The sequence below is a fragment of the Maniola hyperantus genome, chromosome 23 (genome assembly GCF_902806685.2).
Source record: "Maniola hyperantus chromosome 23, iAphHyp1.2, whole genome shotgun sequence".
NCBI lineage: Eukaryota > Metazoa > Arthropoda > Insecta > Lepidoptera > Nymphalidae > Maniola > Maniola hyperantus.
This window is the reverse complement of record NC_048558.1, coordinates 3,469,545-3,492,003: the sequence shown is the minus strand read 5'-3', so window position 1 is coordinate 3,492,003 and position 22,459 is coordinate 3,469,545. Positions and strand designations below refer to the sequence as shown.

Genomic DNA, 22,459 nt, shown 5'->3' with positions numbered 1-22,459 from the left:
TATTTGATACGGAACACTTATTAACACAACGACAATTTGTGCTTAACATTTTTCTATTTTACCTTATTTTCCCTTTAGCTTACGTAATTGAGTATTTTGTGAGTAAACTGGGGGAGTCGATAAACGGTTCAGTAATTTCAGTTTTACTGAAAAAATATTGTTAACTGTATTCGCGAGCTTTGTGTTTTGAAAACAACCTGGCAATTTAGGAAGTGATTAAGGTGAATGCTGAATAATATTTGTTTACTAAAAAGTTTTAGTAATGTGTATTGTGTGGGTTTAATAATGTAGGTACCTAATAAGTTTTAGTAATGTGTGTGTGTGTGTGTGTCACCTCAACCTCACTGAGTACAGCTTACCATACGTAAGCTGTACTTAGTGAGGTTGATTTTAAGACTAATTTTTTTTTGAAAATAACATAAAATTTGGTCAAATCTATCAATGTACAAAAGTCACTACGTTGCGTCATGATTGAAGAACGAACCAATAATAATGCACTTTCGCATTTATAATATTTATGAGTAGTGAGATAGTAGTGGGACCAGAAACATTTTTTATCTACATACATTTAAGTATTTTAGTAATTAAGTTACTTACTTACCAGCTAAGTCTGGTTTTGCTCGTACAGTAGGTATTTTTGAAAATCATTTCTTGGCAACGTTATAATATAACGTTAAGTTTCTAGATCGAACTGTTTAAGTATGTTGATGTCAGTCAGTCATTTTATCTTTAGGTACTCCTTTTATATACCTATGCAAGACTAGAGGACAATTTTATCAAATTCCACTTTTTCAAGGATCACAGAATAAGTCAACCTTAATTTTTAAAAAAAAAACAGTACCTACCTACTGCTCTGACAAAAAACGTAAAAAAATTCACATTTGGAAATGGCGCCATACAGCTACGATGTGGATGATTTTTTTAAACTTAAAATAACCAGTGTCATTCGGTATAATGTAAGGATTCTAATGGTACCCCATACCTACATCCATATATCTCCAGGCATTTAGTAGTTATTGTGGAAAAAAACTCACATAATATACCTATGAACGTTGAAAACATTACCTACACTCCTTTTCTTGGGCAGTCGTGAAAAAAAAATATGCAAAGCCCGCAGCTACTGTGAACATTCACCTTAAGTCCTTAACAGTCACGCTGCATTATTGGAAATTGAAACCATGTTTATTCTATCGTGACCCAATACCTACGACTATTATTTTACACTAATAAGAACGCCAGTCATCGATTCTCGGAAAAAATAACCTGACGTCTAAACAAGGCACCTATTTAGGAGTATTAGGACCTATCGAGGTACACGTCTACGAGACGATATTATTTAAATGATAAGAATGCCTGGGAATGGTTGATTTAACAACTTTAATAGTAATTTAGTTGTAATAAGTTTAAAGTAATATTGTGAAAGGGTTTTTATTATAAAAAGAATATGCTGAGTTTGTTGTGGGCTCTTTGTACCCTTCGAACCCTCGTAGTTTTAGTTATAAGTTTATTTAACCGCTAATTAACTAAATTATCTAACATAATTTGAACAATTGACAAACATAGTGTACAATGGTACCAATTTTCAATAAATGGCCTTAAATTTTGACATAGCTCTCATGTTAAATCTACCGGTCAAATGATTATGAAGCTGTGCTAAACATGAAAGTTAGGTAATTGGTTGAAAATTCTATCATTGGGTCAAAAAAAAATTAAAAAATACATTTTTAAACCCAATTCAATGGTCTGATACTACGGCAAACAAGAACATTACATTATCTCTTTCATCGTCGCGTTGATTTTATATGAGACCACACAGTGAGGCAAGGGCATGAAAAAAGTGGACAACAAAATATAGACGTGGAATCCACGCCACCACATTATGTTAATAGGTCCAAGATGTGACAAAATCGGACGTTATCAGATTTTCTTCTTCTTTACAAAATAGAGGAAGGAACGCTTCATTCACGAACAATTCGAGGTCACTTCAATATAATTTTTGACCAAATGGTCTGATAATACGGCAAACAAGATCGTTACATTGAGCTTCTCCTTCATCGTATGATTATATATTGGACCACACAGTGAGGCAAAGGCATGAAAAAAGTGGACAAAAAAATATAGACGTGGAATTCACGTCAACACATAATATTAATAGGTCCAAGATGTGACAACATCGGACGTAATCACATTTTCTTCTTCTTTACAAAATAGAGGAAGGAACGCTTCATTCACGAACAATTCGAGGTCACTTCAATATAATTTTTGACCAAATGGTCTGATAATACGGCAAACAAGATCGTTACATTGAGCTTCTCCTTCATCGTATGATTATATATTGGACCACACAGTGAGGCAAAGGCATGAAAAAGTGGACAAAAAAATATAGACGTGGAATCCACGTCACCACATTATGTTAATAGGTCCAAGATGTGACAACATCGGACGTAATCCGCTTTTGTCCAATGGGCACATTAAAACCACTGCTCGTCCAGTGTGTGTCCACTGGGAATAGTCTCCTTTGATTTTCGATTCGATGAAAATTAATACGTTGGGTGTATGGGTACATAATAAATGGATATCTATAGTCCGCGACAGGTCGAGATGGCAATCGGGGAGGGAACGCCCCGTACACCCACACAGCCCCCGCGCTAACCCGGTGTGGGCGAGCGCGGATGACGTGCGGGTGTGCGGGGCGTCCCTCCGCCTCATACTCCGATTGCCATCTCGACCTGTCGCGTACTATACAAATATGTGAAGAGCGAGCGAAGATGAGATAGATATTATGTTGATATAAAAGCGATGGAAGGGACTACGGAAATTATTGCGTTTTAGTCTTTTTAGGGTTCCGTACCTCAAAAGGAAAAACGGAACCCTTATAGGATCACTTTGTTGTCTGTCTGTCTGTCTGTCTAGAAACCTACAGGGTACTTCCCGTTGACCTAGAATCATGAAATTTGGCAGGTAGGTAGATCTTATAGCTGACATTTGGGGGAAAATCTGAAAACCGTGAATTTAGGGTTGGATCACACAAAAAATTTAAATTGAGGTCATGAACTAATAATTAGTACTTTCAAATTTCGAAGTGAGTGACTATATCAAGTGGGGTATCATATGAAAGGTCTTCACCTGTACATTCTAAAATAGATTTTTATTTATATTATTATGTTATATTATTACTGTTTTTTATCCAAGCACTGCGTGCTACTGTTTGTTGATCCGAATAAATAAAAATAAAAATAAAATAAAATAAAAAAATTTATGCATCATAGTTTTTGAATTATCGTGCAAAATGTCGAAAAAATACGACTGTAGTACGGAACCCTCATTGCGCGAGCCTGACTCGCACTTGGCCGGTTTTTCATTTAATGTTTATATTTTTTTATCGAATTTCCAAGCACTCGTACAAAGCTAAAAAAATAAGTGTTGGTATCTTCAACAAAAGAGTGAAGAGGCATCTTATCTAGAACCACGTTAGACCTCATCTGCGATCTCACCCTGGTGGTAAGTGGTTACTGGTTGGTGAATATTTTCTATCTTTTCTTACACCGGAATTAAAAAGTCAAGATATGGGCTTCTTTAAAGAACGATTTAGACAACATTTTGTGTCAAACACATATGTCTTTTGAATCGTCCTCTAAATAAGCTCTCATCTTTAGTATAAAATCCAGTGTTAGACTGCATGAAAACAAAACCTAACATTCAGGTCCAAACGTCATCTTGTTAGGTTACTAAAGCTAAGATATTATTCTTAACCACTCATTAATGATAAGGTAACACGATACCTTTAAGAACATACATTATTTATAATATATCACTCAAGTTAATCATTACAAGGAACCTGTCAAGCGAGCAAACATTAAAAAGCATTGAAAAAACGCCCGCAGCGGCGAGATGGATCATAATTAGGGGTTATCACACAGCATCCCGCGAACCGCACGCGATCCAGAACGTGTCAAATAGCTCGTTAACACACCCTCACAGATAGAAATATTACTGGTAATTCGTGTGACTATAAGTAACCTTTTAGATAGGACAGCCCCGTTTCATACTCCACAATTTTTGAGATCCAATACCTATCCCTATCCCAACAGAATAAAACAGAAACATTAAAATTATCTATTTCATTTTAAGACTACAGCTTGGAATGATATAATATATTATGCGACTATCCGGCAAAATCATCCAAATCTTCGTACTCGCTTCGCTCGCAGTTATGTGCTAGCAGTAGTATGCGGCAGCGGCGAGATGGATCATAATTAGAGGTTATCACACAGCATCACAGTTCCCGTGAAGCGCACGCGAAACAGAGCGTGTCAAATAGCTCATTAGCACACCTTGGTCACCGTCACACATAGAAATATTACTGGTAACTCGTGTGACTATAAGTAACCCGTTGACGGGACTGTCTCATTTTACATTGCATGATACACTGTCTTTATCCTAACAGATAAGTCGGGGACATCAAATGTAGCGCTTAGGGAGAAAATTATCCCGACGCGACGTACGACCTACGCTGCATTTACCACGCACGGTTGTTTCATGTAGATAACTTAAATTTTAAAAATTAAAATCCAAATGTTATGCTCGCTACGCTCGCGATAATGTTCTCTTCTTTATTATTGCACAAGTAACTATTCTGTGAAATTAACAAAAGGAATTACCTATAGCAAAATATAAAAAGTTTCGAGTTCGCTACGCCACGCTATAATTATTCACTCATTCATTCATTTAGCACATCAGCTAATGTCCCGCTTTGAGATGAAATAGAATAGTCATATTACTCATAACTTAATCCCCGCTCATAATAGATTTAACCTGCCATAAAATCATATTCTTTTTTGGCAGCACAAATAGCGGGGTGCGAACACTGCGTATTTATAACGAATTGACGATTACCACTATACAATAGCTTTTAAGAGGTTATACTCATAATAATTCATGTTTTTTTTGTGAGGATAATCGAGGGGCAACACAGTGTTATGTGGGGTAATGTAAATTGGATTTAATATTTGCGTTTATGGCAACACTTGTGTAAAATTGGACGCCCGTTCAAGGGTTATTCTCGTGTCGGATAGGGTTAATCCGTTACTTTTAGCGATTGGGGATTTCGATTTATTTAATCGTTCGCAACAGCGACGCGGCCATAATTACTCAATTTGTTTAATTGATACCGAAAATAATTTGTATTTATTCCACTTTTCGATGATTTACAGTGTTTAACGAGCGCCTCGTGTGTTTGAATTTTAAATAAACGTTCAATTAATCGCGTTTATTTATCACTTTATTTGTTTTTCGCTTCACTACATTGCGTAGAAAACATTGTGAAAGAGTGATTTTTGCACAATTATGCCTATTAGCCAAACTGAAGTACAGTAGCCGGCAAGAACTATTGTACCTTTAGAATGAGATTTCGGTTTTGTAGACCGTTGTCTCTGTATCATAGAGTAACGGAACCACATGAGTAGAACGTAATTCATACCTATGTGACGTTTTGTCGGTCTCAACGATAGAGACATTAGACAGCGTTCAACGAAACGTAGATAGTGTTTTTTAGTTTAGTATGCAAAATATTTGAAAATTGTAATGTTTAAATAATATTTAGGTCAACGGGAAGTACCCTATAAGTTTTCTTGACAGACACGACAGACGGACAGACAACAAAGTGATCCTATAAGGGTTCCTTTTTTTCTATTGAGGTACGGAACCCTAAAAGTTAAGTTACCGAATTTCTCCCTTTTTTGTAGGTTCGATGTAATCGGGCCGATAATTTTGCCGTTTTATCATATATTTTTTACCGACTTTTTGTAGGTTTTGGATGACCCGAACGTAAACAATTACCATAAATGCAACAAAGGCATAGTGAAAACAGAAATCACATTTCAAATTCTAGAATTCGAAAACTTTCTGGGAATAAAAAACTGGATATAACACAATTATTTGTGCACAACAACGATATCCTCTTCATTCCTTTAGTAATCATCCTTACTGCTATAGAAATAAAGGCTATATTTGAATATGAATGAAATCCATACATGCTGCATACATACGGTTGGCGACATAACTAAACTATTTCTTACGACTTTCAACTTTATTGCACAGTTAACACAGGTGGTTTTGCGGTGTAAAATATAATTTTCCAGGGGTGCCCAGGTCGTAGGGGGTTTGGAAAATGGGACTTTCTAGGCAATTACGAGGCTGGGATGGACTCGCATGATCTTATTCAGAGCGATGCAGATGCTACGTACATTATGCAGGGAGTTTTGTTTCGTAACCCATTTACCTACTACATAGTAGATGCTTTGAAGAGAATGCACGGACAAAATATTGACTATAGATACCTAGTAGGTACTACAGGTTTAAAATTGGACTAGTTTTCAACCCTTTGTAAAGTGGTGATAATAAAAAGAATACCCGGCTGAGTTTGTTGTGGGCTTTTCTCAGACCTGGGCGCGTTTGTAGCTTTAGTTTTAAGTTTGCGTAATAATTATCACCACTATATCTTACAAATCCAACAACTGACTATCGAAAATTTATTACCAATTTTGAATAAATCATTTGACTTTGACTTCGACTCCGGAGTCGGGGTTTGATGCTCAGCGTTTCAAGTCCGAAGTTCCGGAATTTCGAAGTTTCATGAATGTGATTAAATAATGCGTTTGATTTAAATATTTCTTGCGCTTAAATAAATGTCACAGACTTGAACATTCATTTGAGCGCAAAGCATGAATTACAACAAATTAGGTAGAAAAATGAAAAGGAAACAGGTATAAAATCAATTAGTAAGATTTTTCTGTTAAATTTTTTTTTTCAATAAAATTGGATAAGTTTTACCCTATTTCATATTAAGTATGTACAATTTATGAAGACTCTGTACTGTATTACGTAACTGCTGAAAAAGATCGACTTTTTCTAAAAATATGAAAATAGAAACTCCGGTTACTATACGATAACTATTGCTTTTTTAAAACCTAAATCTACGCAGACTAAGTCACGGGCATTAGATAGTACCTACCTAAGTACTAATTTGTTAAATGGTATTGCTTTATGTATATGTTCCGATTATGAACAAAATATTTTGACTTTACAACGAATTAATATAGACGAATAGACGCTACCTACCCCAGAACCATATTAATATTATTATAAATGCGAAAGTGTGTCTGTCTGTCTGTCTACTAGCTTTTCACGGCCCAACCGTTCTACCGATTTTGATAAAATTTTGTACAGAGTTAGCTAATATCCCGGGGAAGGACATAGGCTACTTTTTATTCCGGAAAATTGTAGAGTTCCCACGGGATTTCCAAAAACCTAAATCCACGCGGACGAAGTTGCGGGCATCATCTAGTTTTCTATAAAGCGCGGAATAGGTATGCGCCGCCCGTCTCGATCTGCCATTAATTTCGTCGACTTTTCCCGTCGGATGCCAGCACAATAAGATCTGTACAAAGCCACGGCGCTTTTAAAAGTATTACTCCACCTCCCCCCTCCTCCCCGACCTACCCCTGCATAGTCCTACCTCCCCTTAGCGTATGCAGTCTGATAGGATTCTAAATTATGGCAAATGCTTAAGGTTGAGTGATCGGGGTATTGGAAGGTATGTTTTTTTTAATAATGAATACGATACGGCATCGTATATCGTATTCAAATGGATTGCATATAATATATTATAATACTTGCTTAATGCTCGCGAATTCGTTCGCGTGGACTACACAATTTCAAACCCCTATTTCACCCCCTTAGGGGTTGAATTTTCATAAATCCTGACGACCTCCCTGGCGCAGTGGTGAGCGCTGTGGTCATAATAGTGGGAGGTCCCGGGTTCGATTCCTGGCAGGGGTTTGGAATTTTATAATTTCTAAATTTCTGGTCTGGTCTGGTGGGAGGCTTCGGCCGTGGCTAGTTACCACCCTACCGGCAAAGCCGTGCCGCCAAGCGATTTAGCGTTCCGGTACGATGCCGTGTAGAAACCAAAGGGGTATGGGTTTAATAAAAACTGCCATACCCCCAAATGAATAATGACATTCATCATCATCATCATGATCAACCCATCACCGGCTCACTACAGAGCGCGGGTCTCCTCTCAGAGTGAGAAGGGTTTTGGCCATAGTCTACCACGCTGGCCATGTGCGGATTGGTAGACTTCACACACCTTTGAGAACATTATGGAGAACTCTCAGGCATGCAGGTTTCCTCATGATGTTTTCCTTCACCGTTCAAGCAAGTGATATTTAATTAATTAAAACGCACATAATTCCGAAAAGGTAGAGGTGCGTTCCCGGGATCGAACCCCCGACCTCCGATTAGAAGGCGGACGTCCTAACCACTAGGCTATCACTGCTTCAATAATGACATTATTAACACTTAACAGTAAGTGTACTAAATAATTATTATTATGTCACCGATACCCGTCGGTAGCGGTCGATAGTCGACAGTCGGCACGCGCTAAGTGTCCTAAAAGAGCCGACAAAGCAAATTAATGTGTAATTCACACTTCCGATTTGGTGACTCAAGGTGCAGGTGTGTGCATAGGTCATAAGATGAAGCGTGGATGATTATGTCATTACTGATTACCTTATCATCAAATCAAATCAAATATTTTATTCAAAGTAAGTACATACATTTTTGAACGTTAAATCATCGACAATTACAGAAGACATAACATAATACACATTTATCTAAAATAAACGAATTTTACAGTTTTAAGGTTTGCTAAAATAAAGGCTGTCCTTAAATGGCATAACTACGCTAATAACTAGGAACAATGCTTATCTGTTTCATATTATATCTACTAGCTTATCCCCGAGCCTTCGTCCGCGTGGACTACACAAATATCAAATCCCTATTTTACCCTCTTACGGGTTGAATTTTCAAAAATCCTTTCTTAGCGGGCGTCTACGGCATAATAGTTATCTGCATCAGCCCGATCCGTCCAGTAGTTTGAGCTGTGCGTTGACAGATCAGTCAGTCAGTCACGTTTTCATCCATACTAATATTATAATGCAGTGAAACTTTCTCCAGAGCGTCTTTAAGTTATTGAGCAAACCGCTTGCGCCTCTAACTTGCAGCCACCAAATTGGCGCCTTTGTACACACAGTTCAAGGGCGAGCAGAGTCGGGGAATGCGGCCTAGCTTCCGTTCAGGACACGAGCTTACCTGTACGTGGGTTTGATACCGGAAGTAGTCAAAATATTAGTGTTTTATAGGCAGATTAGTAGGCGTGACAAAAATTCTAATAATATTGTAGTTAGTCAAGTCAGGATAACATGCTCTGGACTTTCAATGCAAACTTTCATATTATGTAACACAGCTAAGAGTTATATTAAAAAAAATCGTGAAGAACGTATTATAGGTATTTATTCTTATTTAACTGACAGCCTAAATACCATTTTCTTAAAAAACCGGCCAAGTGGGAGTTAGACTCGCGCACCGAGGGTTCCGTACTCGGGTAATTTTTTCAACATTTAGCACGATAAATCAAAAACTATTACATGCATAAAAATAAATAAAAACCTGTTTTAGAATATACATGTAAAAGCCCTTTCATATGATACCTACCCCACTTGGTATTGTTATCTTACTTTGAAAATTGAAAATACTAATTATTTGTTCACTAACACATTTTTTTGTGTGATGTAACCACAAATCCACGGTTTTCGGATTTATTCGTTTACTTGTGCTATAAGACCTACCTACCTGCCAAATTTCATGATTCTAGGCGAACGTGAAGTACCCTATTAGTTTTCTTGACAGACAACGAAGTGATCCTATAAGGGTTCCTTTTTCCTTTTGAGATACGGATCCCTAAAAGTTATGGATTTTTATACAAATTTTCATCCCCTATTTAATCCTCTTAGGGGTGGAATTTCTAAAACTTCTATTTACTTTATTATTTTACTGGAACTTTACTTATTAATGAGTGCCTAAATTATAAATGAAACCATCCAACTTGACAACATTTTTAGGGTTCCGTACCTCAAAAGGAAAAACGGAACCCTTATAGGATCACTTTGTTGTCTGTCTGTTTGTCTGTCGGTCTGTCAAGAAACCTACAGGGTACCTACGTAGGTAGGTCTTATAGCAGACATTCGGGGAAAATCTGAAAACCGTGAATTTAGGGTTAGATCATACAAAAAAAATTAATTGTGGTCATGAACTAATATATATATATAATATATAGATAGTATTTCCAATTTTCGAAGTAAGATAACTATATTAAGTGGGGTATCATATGAAAGGGCTTCACCTGTGTATTCTAAAACAGATTTTTATTTATTTTTATGCATCACAGTTTTTGAATTATCGTGCAAAATGTCGAAAAAATACGACTGTAGTACGGAACCCTCAGTGCGCGAGCCTGACTCGCACTTCGCCGGTTCTTCTTTTCAAAAACCAGCGGGAAAATGGGAGGACGATATAATAAAGTACTCTAACCTAAGTAAGTACTTTAGCCTAAATTAACAACCAACTTTTTTTCGCTAAACTCTAAAACTCTAAACAATTGCGGTTTAAGCGGCATTGTTGTAGATTCTAATTCCCTAAGACTAGCGCAGCCCCGCGTCTTTGTTCGGGTAATAAAGCGTTGCCTATTGTCTCTACCCCCCCCGTAAGTAGGTGGGTAGGTAATATTGTGCTTTTTTAATAATATTGTGCTGGAGCGGACCTTTTAAATAAGTTTGTCTTCTTATTGTTTCAGCTCCTTGAAATATGTACCTTTGTTTTGTATAAAAAGCTAATTTAGCATTTTCTGAAACATTGACCAGCGCAGCGCGGCACGCAGCCCGTTCCCACTTGTCGTCTGTCGGGCCCGGATTTTAATCGGATGTTTCAGTGGCAGAACATTTTATATGAAGCTATTCACACTTGTCTGAAACCGTAGAAAACTATGGAAAATCTAAATATATAAAAGGAAAAGATGACTGACTGACTTACTGATCTATCAACGCACAGCTCAAACTACTAGACGGATCGCGCTGAAATTTGGCATGCAGATTGCTATTATAACATAGGCATACGCTAAGAAGGGATTTTTGAAAATTAAACCTTTAAGGGGGTGAAATAGGGGTTTGAAATTTGTATAGTCTACGCGGACGAAGTCGCGAGCATAAGCTAGTGTTTTAATAAGCCCTGTGAATGTATACCTACCGAGAACATAGCATGAAGTATTTCATATGACTCATCTGCAAACTCAGCCCAATATAACCCGTAAGGACTAATGAAAGAGAGCAAAATCAAAAAAGTGTCACAAAATGAACAAAAATATCCGTATATTACACACCCTCGACGAAACGGCAGCGGAATAAAAAGATATCTTTCTAAAACGTCATTACGAGCCTAGCCCCGCCGTCCCGGGATACATCTCCCATACAAAATACTTTAAGCGGAAACCCCATACGCATCAAGACTGCCAACAATGGAGAATATCACCATCGCCGAGTAATAAAGCCACGGTGCGCCCACATTAAAATCTTATCCCTTTCTTAAATAAAAAATTCACGAAAAAATAAAGAGAGGATGCCTCCCTTCTATTATTCGACTCACCCCAGTCTACCCTCCCTGTTGTTACAGTCTACAACCTCCCGTTCATATTGAAACACCGTTCAAAGAAAATCTAACTTTAACATGTACGGTACAAAGTTACAATCGGAACGCCGATCGGATACTCTCGAAGAATCGATTCTGGACCTCGCATCTCGGATAATAAAGTCGATATTCCTTTATGTTGCAGTTCGTGAAGGATAGAGGAAAGTGGGCTCAGTCGGTATAGTGTGGTATTTGAAAATGAGATGCAGCGTGGAGTGGGCTGGGGGGAGGAGGGTCTCTCGAAATCCGAATTACCGGGGCGTGGGTAATGATTTTCCCGGGCGGAATTATGCCCGGTATCGGAGACGAATTGGAGACTCGAATTGAATGTTCTTTTTAAGGGGCGATGAGGGAAATCGATAACTGGATATAACCGGTTTAATTTTATTATGTTGGCGTGTTACAGCGGTTTTATGAACTCGACTAGATGAAGAGTTTAAAATAAAGATGCATCTATCATCATCATCAACTCATTGAGAACATTATGGCGAACTCTCAGGCATGCAGATTTCCTCACGATGTTTTCCTTCACCGTTAATGTTAACGCAAGTGATATTTAGATGTTTAAAACGTGTGTAATTCCGCAAAGTTAGAGGCCTGGGATCGAACCGTAACTGCTTTAAGTCTCTCCTCCAAGTCTTCTCGTAAGTTCTCAGGAACAAAGATGTCTTTTTTAGGGTTGCATAACTCAAAAGGAAAAACGGAACCCTTATAGGATCACTTTGTTGTCTGTTAAGAAACCTATACGTACTTCCCGTTGAACTAGAATCATGAAATTTAGCAGGAAGGTAGGTCTTAAAGCAGACATTAGGGGAAAAATCTGAAAACCATCCATGAACTAATAATTAGTATTTTCAATTTTCAAAGTAAGATAACTATATCAAGTGGGGTGTCATATTATGAAAGGGCTTCACCTGTGCATTCTTAAACAGATTTTCATTTATTCTTAGGCATAATAGTTTTTGATTTATCGTGAAAAATGTCGATAAAATACGATTGTAGTACGGAACCCTCAGTGCGCGAGTCTGACTCGCACTTGGCCGGTTTTTATGGAGAAAAAGCAGTTTTATCAAAACACCATACATCTCCATGGGACTATGGGAGCACGAGGGAGATAACGCCATCTGGCGGGGAGATCGCTCACGACTGTAGACGTGCGTGCGATACGCCGTGGCGATACGTTATGGCGTATAATTGGGGTTACGTACTACTGGCCAGGGGTTAGCATGGGTTACTGACTTGCGAAATACAAAAAATTTCGGGAGTTTATGCATATCTGAATATGTATTTGCTACCCTTCAGAAGTAGACGTTTGTGCACTCTTTCTTATTCGTAAAAATACGATTTGTCACTGTATTAAACTTATAATCTTTAATAAAACATGGTAACCATTTTACTAACTTCATCATCATCATCATGATCAACCCATCACCGGCTCAGTACAGAGCACAGGTCTCCTCTCAGAGTGAGAATGGTTTTGGCCATAGTCTACCACGCCTGGCCAAGTGCGGATTGGCAGACTTCACACACCTTTGAGAACATTATGGAGAACTCTCAGGCATGCAGGTTTCCTCACGATGTTTTCCTTCACCGTTAAAGCAAGTGATATTTTTAACCGACTTCAAAAAAAGGAGGAGGTTCTCAATTCATCGGAATCTTTTTTTATTTTTTTTTTATTTTTTATGTATGTTCCCCGATTACTCGAAAACGCCTGGACCGATTTTGAAAATTCTTTTTTTGTTTGAAAGGTTTGACTTCAAAGTCCCATTTCAATTTGGTGAAGATCTGATGAACATCTTCGAAGATAGATACTGGAACTCCTCAACGGATAAGAGTAAATTGCTCGCGATCAGTGTAATAGCTTAGTAAACAGTAGATTTTTAACCAGTCGTAGCATAATTCCATGGGGCCACTAAAAATTGTGAAATAAAAAATTTTTACAAAAAAAATAAAAACCGACTTCGTTACACAAACACTAAAAATTGAAAAATAATTTAATTTATTACCGATTATATTATGTATACAAGAGTTAATATAGTTCCATAATAATATTTTTTGGGGTCGGTGCCAATGAGGTGCCATTGTGGAGTCCCATAAAAATATGAAGTCTAGACGATTCGCGCAGCTAAAGCTAATTGGCACCGGCACCAAAAAGTATTATTATGGAACTATATTAACTCTTGTATACATAATATAATCGGTAATAAATTAAATTATTTTTCAATTTTTAGTGTTTGTGTAACGAAGTCGGTTTTTATTTTTTTTGTAATTTTTTTTTATAATTAGTTAAAAACGCAAGTAACTCCGAAAAGTTATAGGTGCGTGCCCGGGATCGAACCCCCGATCTCCGATTGGAAGGCGGACGTCCTAACCACTAGGCTACCACAGCTTCTAGCTAGCTTTACTAGTTTGGTTTAATTAATTAGTTCAATTTATGGACGATCTGTCCATAGAGCATTCATAAACAGTTTCATAGATAATACCTACTTAATACTATAGATATAGGACCATAGAGATCACCATATGATTGAGATACGTTTAAAATACTGATTTTCATCTTTTTTCTAAAAGAACTTCAAAACTATTTATTTTAAAATTATATAAAAAAAAATTGAGACTCACAAAACGGCCTTTATGGTTGTTACATAAAGATACATATACAGGGTGTAGCTAGAACGCTAGTAAAAACTTAGCGTTATTGTTATACTACCTTAACACAATCCATTACCAAAAATACCACAAACCATTAAAAAAATAGTTTTATTGATTTTTTTTTCAAATCCGCAATGTATAGCATGCAAAACTCGGGTCAATGCCCCACCTACGACGTGGCATTGACTCCGATTCGCCTACATAGGCGACATTTGTTGACCTCTAGCGTCAATCAGATGTTTTATTTGCAATACATCGTAAACTTTTACAAAATTATAGGATTTTTTAAATATTTTTTCGCATTTTTTTGTGGTATCATATCAGTAATCATCATTACTATCACCTGTCTTCGTTTTTGCCAGCGTTCTGGTTACACCCTGTTTGTATCTAAGTATGTAATGATAAATTGCTATATTATAAGAGTTACGAGGACCTGCGATAAATGTGTACGTACAATAACAATTAATAAGTGCTATAATTAATTTCTTATCAAAACCGACACAATTGTTTTACGGAAAGTTACTATTCTCTCAAAGATAATAAAACACTATGATTTATTATGTTAATAAAATACAGGGATAGGTTGAGATATTGTCTGTGGTCGCAAAAGACAATACTGGCAACAATTGGGTTTCTTGTGGGCTCTTCTGAGACCAGTGGCCCCACCGCGGTTGTTTGACAGCTACAATGTCACGATCGCAATCATCTCTGATTGGTTAATGCTCGCTCACTATTGGCTACAATGCATTGTTGCAACAAGAATCGCACAAATTCAGCCAATCAGAACAATTGAGATTGTAATAATGATTGATGCAGGTTTTAGACAATCGCCCTACTGGGCACGTTTGGAACCCTCGTAGCTCTAGTTTTAAGTTTACGTAATTAGTTATCAGTTAGGTATCACTATACCATCATTTTCTTACAGATTCCTCAATTGACAATAAAAAAGTGTACTGAAAGTGTAATGATAGCAATTGAGCCTCAATAACTCAACCGGTAGACTGAAAACCGAAAGGTCGACGGTTCAAACCCCGCCTGTTGCACTATTGTCGTACCTACTCCTAGCACAAGCCTGACGCTTAGTTGGAGAGGAAAGGGGAATATTAGTCATTAACATGGCTAATATTCTTTAAAAAAAATGAATGATATGGTCAACAACAAAGCTAGGTTTGCACCCGCCTGTACAAGCGACTATAGACAGGTGCATACCTAGCTTTGTTGCTGACTGTACCTACCAACTTTTAATAAATTATTTGACTTTGAAAGTTTGCCATCGCTGACCCACCCACTGATGTTCTTCTATGCAGGGTTGGCATTGTTTTAAGCAAAATGTTTAAAACAGGTGTTTCAAACATTTTATTGTATTAAAATAATCATTTTTTAAACAAAAAAATATTGTTCTTTTTAACTGTTTTTTTTAACCCTGTTTCTATGAGAATGAAAAGAGTTTAGGCCATAGTCCAACATTCTGACCTCTTTTGCTCTCTTTTTCTCTTTACTGCAAATGATTTTGGTACAAATAAAAAATACATAAATAAATAAATTATATGTTTAAAATAAAAGTAGGAAAGAAAGTATACAATTTTAACTTTTCGCGGCTAGAGTTTGAATTCAGTATAAAATGACAGAAAAAGAACCCATTTAGGTACTTATGTAGTATTTTTTTTGCCAAAATAGCAAAAAAAAAAATTAGCGAAATGTCAATCCATTCAAAGATTTGTATACAGTCCGTTTACTATAACTTTTCCCCAGACGTCATGTTGGCACCATTGCTTTGTTCGCTTTATTCCTTAGAGTTTAGGGTTTATTATCGTGTGATTTGCAATAGTGCCAAATATAACGTCAGAGGTAAAATAACTGTGAACGGACTGTAGATGTAGATTTATTGAAATTAAATAAAACAAAAAAACAGCCGAAACCCGGTCAAATTTTATACTGGTATAAAACATTCCGTTTTCAAATCCCGCGTCGGCACGAAGCGTAAGCGACCCCGAAATTGCCGGCCGCATTCACCCAGACAAAAGCTGTAAAAGCAAAAAGAAAATTTCCATTGCATCCCCTCCCCCTATTTTCCCGCCCCCGCGGAGGCGGCGTCGTGGGGGTGGCTCTACGACAGAGACGCTACTTTGGTAACCTCATAGCAAAAGAATGAGACGGCCGTATGTCCACCTGTTGCGCTTTAAGTTTCATATTATTTTCGTGGTGTCTTTTTTACTTTTCTTACTGCGTGAAGATAGTCTATGGAAGTGTGCATGCGTACTAGGGTTAGGTATCGAACGGTATTGACGGGCATGGCGTTCGATTTTTAAAAGACGGATTCTAAATTCATCAACAAGTTTTCCTCATCTCTGGATAAGTAAGTTCGAAATAATAACATGAGCCGAAGAAGTTATCAGATATTCAATTTACGAATGAAAAATAAATTAACGTTCGATTATCGGTACCTACCCTTAATACCTATAAATGCGAAAGTATGTTTGTTTGTTGGTTTGTCCTTCAATCACGTCGCAACGGTGCAACGGATTGACGTGATTTTTTGCATGGGTATAGATAAAGACCTGGAGAGTGACATAGGCTACTTTTTATTCCGGAAAATCAAAGAGTTCCCACGGGATTTTTGAAAACCTTATTCCATGCGGACGAACGCACGTTCGATTTTTAAAAAAGAACTGACTAAGTACAAGAGCAGAGTGAACTAGAGTGATGGAGCTCTCGGTATTGATCCTGAACTGTGACAAGAGGGCATGTCTCAAATCGATCGAAGACCGGGGAACCTTGGCTGTAAAGTTATATTGTACTGCATTGAATTATTTAACATACAGCTACTCATTGACCATTAATAGATAAATAAACTTTTAATTCAGGTGACAACCCTACAGAAGATTTACCGTTCATGAAAACATTGTATAATCAACCTTATTCCATTATTCATAAAATTTAACATCCAACAAGATAAGCGGAACGCATCGCTGTAGGTATGGAAGACAGAAATAAAAATTGAAAAATTGGGAATTTGACTACTTCAAAAATAAATTATTTCTCAGTGATTATTAAATAGAGGGTCTCCGAAAATACGTAAAATTCACGTCCTTTGTTAATTTTAAGTGTAATAAACATTTTAAATTATCGATTAAACTAAAAAAGTACGTTTATGATGTGACGTCACATTCTATTATTTCATAGAATATCCGCATACTAAGTGCGCGTTTTGACGTTTAATAAAAAGTTACTGATTTGACTAGTTGTCAAACACCGTATTGTTTATGTAACCGTTTCCGGCGGGTTCCGGACACGTGGTGGTTATTATGGGGTAAAATCATTCAATGATTTACCTTACACGATTAGACATTGGCATAGGGATTGTCATTAGCATGTGATTTTTAGTTTGTATTATAATACACCTTTCATCCTATTAATTTCGTACTTGAAGACTTCCTGCCTATAAACAGTTATTTTTTTTGGTAATTTAATAAATAAAAATAAATAATAAAATAAGGTGACAACCCTAAAGAAGTTTCCTCAAATCAATAAATACGTTAAAAAATCAACCTTATTGGGTTACAAATACAATTCAAACTTAAGCAAAACAAACGCAGGATGGAAGACAGAAATAAAAATTGTTTGTGTTAGCGTTTCCGGCGAGTCCCGGGTTCGGTGCCGGACACGTGGTGGTTATTACGGGGAAATCATCCAATAAAAATAGTCTTGCACGATTGGATTACGATGAGGTACATCTCGGTCTGTCTGTTTATTGGTTTATTAATACGTGAATGGATAAGGAAAGATTTCTTATTAATAAACAGACATACGGGCGCCTGTTTTGGTATACAAGATTTTTTTTCGCTAGCTATGGGCCTCATAAGAAAGTTCAGAGTCACTCAGCGGGCGATGGAGAGAGCTATGTTTGGAGTTTCTCTACGTTATCGAATCAGAAATGAGGAGATCCGTAGGAGAACTAGAGTAACCGACATAGCTCAACGGGTTGCGAAGCTGAAGTGGCAATAGGTAGGGCGCACATAGTTCGCAAAACCGATAGACTTTGTGGTTCCAAGGTGCTAGAATGGACCAGCGCAGCGTTGGAAGACCTCCCACTAAGTGGACAGACAACATCAAACGAGTCGCAGGAGCCGCTGGATTCAGGCGGCGCAAGACGCTGGAGTGTGAAAGTTTTTACAAGAGACCTATGTTCAGCAGTGGACGTCTATTACTTTCCCTATTATAAATGGGAAAGTGGGTTTGTTTGTTGGTTTGTCCTTCAATCACGTCGCAACGGAGCAATGGATCGACGTGATTTTTTGCATGGGTATAGTTTAAGACCTGGAGAGTGAATTAGGCTACTTTTTATCTCGGAAAATCTAAGAGTTCAGCTAGTCGGTTAATAATGATGATGATGAATTTAGAACATCGATAGCTCAACGGTTAAAGGAGCGGACTGAAAACCGAAAGGTCACCGGTTCAAACCCCAACCGTTGCACTACTGTCGTACCTATTCCTAGCACAAGTTTTACGCTTAATTGGAGGGGAAAGGGGAATATTAGTCAGCATGATAAAGGAGATCGCCCGTGAACGGGCCCTCTTTTGTGGCGTGTCGTGTCAAAACTTAAATTAATTTTTTTTAAATGTGTTATTTTTTTACGATTATGTTTTATAACGACTTTTTTTCACTCTATTATTGAAAATATCCACAATTACAGTTAGAATCGTAAACATGCATTTATTTTGAAGAAGTATTAATTAAATATAACCTCAATATCAGCAATATAAAAAATAAGATATCTTTATAACCAGGGTGAATAAATAGAAATCGTTTGCAGAATATAAAGAGTTAATTATTTGTCTACAAAATAAAATTAGAACCATGGTGACATAACAATTATATTAGGGGGGGCCCAAAGCTCCTAAGAAAATGGGCAATCTCTTTTGGGGGGAAAAAATCCCATAGCCTGTAAAGTAGATTTCCCATGTTCCAACAAGTAGGTATGGAAAATCAAGACCTGTCGGGTGCCAAACAAGACATTACACTGTGTAGTGTATTCTCACATGATAACAAGATAAGCACTACAAGTTTGATATACCTACTTAATATTATTATATCGCATGTTTGACTTCTCCAAATCTTGAACGGTATAAGGGCACCTGTGAACGGAATTCACACGGTCGCAAAAATCGTCTTATCCTACGAATAGATTATTATATTAGAGCCTCAATAGCTCAACGGGTAAAGGAGTGGACTGAAAACCGAAAGTTCGACGGTTCAAACCCCGCCCGTTGCACTATTGTCGTACCTACTCCTAGCACAAGCTTGACGCTTAGTTGGAGAGGAAAGGAGAATATTAATCAAAAAAAAAAGAAAAAAAAACGCCACAGCGATCGGAGTGGCGTTTTTTTTTGCTGATTTGTACAAAAAATTTATGTAATTTATTGGATACAAAATTTTATTTTAAACGTTTGAAATAATTTTTATAATGTTATTAATAGAAGAAGAAAAATCTCAAAGTGAATCTTTTGTTTGAATTTTTGTAACTTCTAAACGGCATTTTCAGTATTTTTCTTTCGCACGAATTTTTGACAAGATTTTTTTCACAAAGTGTACGATTGGCGGATCAATATAATGATTTAATAGGTTAAAGATAACTATTACTTGTTTTCTATACTATAAATTTGCACGGTAAATAGCGGGAGTGCAGTTGGCACGGGGAGGACATCTCGCTCCGCTCAGAAACTCAAGGCCGTTGGCAGATACAGAAACGCACATATAACTTCGAAAAGTTAGAGGTGCGAGCCCAAGATAGAACCCGCGACCCTTCAAATAGGAAGCGCACGTCTAGACCACTAGGCCATCACCACTTGTTTTTTAAAATAAATTTTATCCAATTTTACGTGTAGATTAAAATATCTGAAAACATTTTTTATAATTTATATTATTAAGAAGCACCTACCCGAAACGTTTAAGAGTTAATACGTCTTCTTTCGTTATTTTACAAGTGACGAATTAGCATTCTCAATGCATATTTTAAACTCAATTCCAACAAAAAAATAGCAAGTCTGTTTGCAAATGTTTCTAGAAAGGATTTTATTCAAATTTTCACCAATAGAGAGAGTTTCTCTCGGAAAAAGTTCCTATATACATATTAATACGTAGACCACCCATGTAAAGCCAGGGTGAATCAGCTAGTAATTACCATATTAATGAGCCACAATCTCGGAATAAATGGTTTTAATTTGATTCCTTTCTCAGCTCTCTTAAGAGGAATCTTTCCGTCGCTCGCTCCATACAAACGAAGTTTTTGGGGTTCCGTATACCTCAAAAGGAAAAAGGAACCCTTACAGGATTATTGTTTGTATGTATGTTTGTCTCTCTGTCCGTCTGTGCGTGTGTCCTGTCTGTCAAGAAAACCTATAGGGTACTTCCCGTTGACCTACAACCATGAAATTTGGGAGGTAGGTAGGTCTTATAGCACATATAAGGGGAAAAATCTGAAAACAGTGAATTTGTGGTTACATCACACAAAAAAAATATTGTAGTCATGAACTAATAATTCGTGTTTTCAATTTTCAAAGTAAGATAACTATATCAAGTGGGGTATCATATGAAAGGGCTTCCACTGGTGTATTCTAAAACAGTTTTTAATTTATTTTTATGCATTATCGTTTTTGATTTATCGTGCAAAATGTCGAGAAAATACGACTGTAGTACGGAACCCTCAGTGCGAGAGCCTGACTCGCACTTGGCCGGTATTTTTTTGTGATGTAACCACGGTTTTCGGATTTTTTCCTTTACTTGTGCTATAAGACCTACCTAACCTGCCAAATTGCATGATTCTAGGTCAACGGGAAGTACCCTATAGGTTCTCTTGGCAGACACGATAGACAGACAGACTGATATAGACAGAGACTTTTGAGGTCCGGAACCCTAAAAATAAAAAACCGGCCAAGTGCGAGTCAGGCTCGCGCAATGAGGGTTCCGTACTACAGTCGTATTTTTTCGACATTTTGCACGATAATTCAAAAACTATGATGCATAAAAATAAATAAAAATCTGTTTTAGAATGTACAGGTGAAGACCTTTCATATGATACCCCACTTGATATAGTCACTCACTTCGAAAGTTGAAAATACTAATTATTAGTTCAAGACCACAATTTAATTTTTTGTGTGTGATCTAACCCTAAATTCACGGTTTTTAGATTTTTCCCCAAATGTCAGCTATAAGACCCACCTTCCTGCCAAATTTCATGATTCTAGGTCAACGGGAAGTACCCTGTAGGTTTCTTGACAGACAGACAGACAGACAACAAAGTGATCCTATAAGGGTTCCGTTTTTCCTTTTGAGGTACGCAAACCTAAAAAGTACGTTTGTATGCAGCGAGTGACGGAGAGTCCTCTGCTAACAACAGATCACGAACTTATAATTGAATCAGTGAAGCGAGTAGACTGCCTTATTGCATTACGTTGTCAATACACGTTAAATTACGTGACATGTGATGAGAATATGATAATATGTGATAAGCGTGATAAGATAACTCAGTTGTAATCTTAGTTACAAAGCTGGCGTGCTAACCTGTATAGTGATTTACTTTTTACACGACTCTACGGCCTAAAACAGGAGTGTAATTTTTAATTATTCGCAATAACTTAGCATCAGGTGACCCGCCTGCTCGTTTGCTCGCCGTCTTTATAAAAAAAAATAAAAAATCAGAGACATAGATATTATAGTTTCTAGAATGTGTCTGCCAAATTACATCGAATTTGATTGGTTAATATTCAAATCAGAACCAAGTTTTTGCATTTCACCAGGGCGAGTAGCTCATGCTTGTGTTTAAGTCTTATCGGTATAAGTACGGTACACAATGTGTGCGTTTGACAGCGCTTGCTCGCGACTGATTGGTCCGACATACACGCTGACTTACGCAATGCCCATGTAAACGACGTTACCACAAGTAAAGTTTTTTTTTAAAGAAATATTAGCCATGTTAAATCACTAATATTCCCCTTTCCTCTCCAACTAAGCGTCAGGCTTGTGCTAGGAGTAGGTACGACAATAGCGCAACGGGCGGGGTTTGAACCGTCGACCTTTCGGTTTTCAGTTCACTCCTTTACCGGTTGAGCTATTGAGGCTTAGGAGGAGTTGAGGAGTTCACTCGCCTTCGTGAACTGCAAGAACTTGTGTACGTTTGTATGAAAAAAAACCTCGCAAAAGACTGTCATCTTGATGAAAAGTCAGTTT

General features: G+C 37.3%; 1 protein-coding gene across 8 annotated transcripts in view; it reads right to left on the bottom strand.

Annotated features, from left to right (window-relative positions):
- The window catches only part of pan (transcription factor pangolin), a 252,257-nt gene that overhangs the window by 117,750 nt on the left and 112,048 nt on the right, over positions 1 to 22,459 (bottom strand). The gene's annotated exons all lie outside the window — the stretch shown is intronic.